The sequence below is a fragment of the Arachis ipaensis genome, chromosome B08 (genome assembly GCF_000816755.2).
Source record: "Arachis ipaensis cultivar K30076 chromosome B08, Araip1.1, whole genome shotgun sequence".
NCBI classification, from domain to species: domain Eukaryota; kingdom Viridiplantae; phylum Streptophyta; class Magnoliopsida; order Fabales; family Fabaceae; genus Arachis; species Arachis ipaensis.
The window spans coordinates 127,056,982-127,057,404 of NC_029792.2; positions in this window are offsets into that span (position 1 = coordinate 127,056,982).

Below are 423 nucleotides of genomic sequence, written 5' to 3' on the forward strand. Positions count from 1 at the left end.
AAATTTTTTGGTAATATAACTTTAATATTATATCATAAAATTATTCTTTTTAAAAATTTAAATTGATAAAAAAAAGATAAGATAAATAATTATATTTTTAATAAGTATATGGTTCCATTTAAAAGGTGTTAAAAAAGCTATTAAAAAAAACATGAATAAAGAATAATATTAACATCATTTCTCTAAAAAGAGGAAATAACAATAACTCAACTATTTGCTAACTATATATATATATGTTGGAGGCCCGTTTTGTTTCTCCGGTTAATAGCTTATTGAAACATCAATTATAAATATAGATGGATAAAATAGTGGAATTTGACTTGAATACCTCCTTGATATAAAATTATTGTATAAGGATATAGCTAGTATTATGTAAGGTGTTTGCGAGCTAACTATTAGTTAATTTTTTTTTTTTTTTTTTAA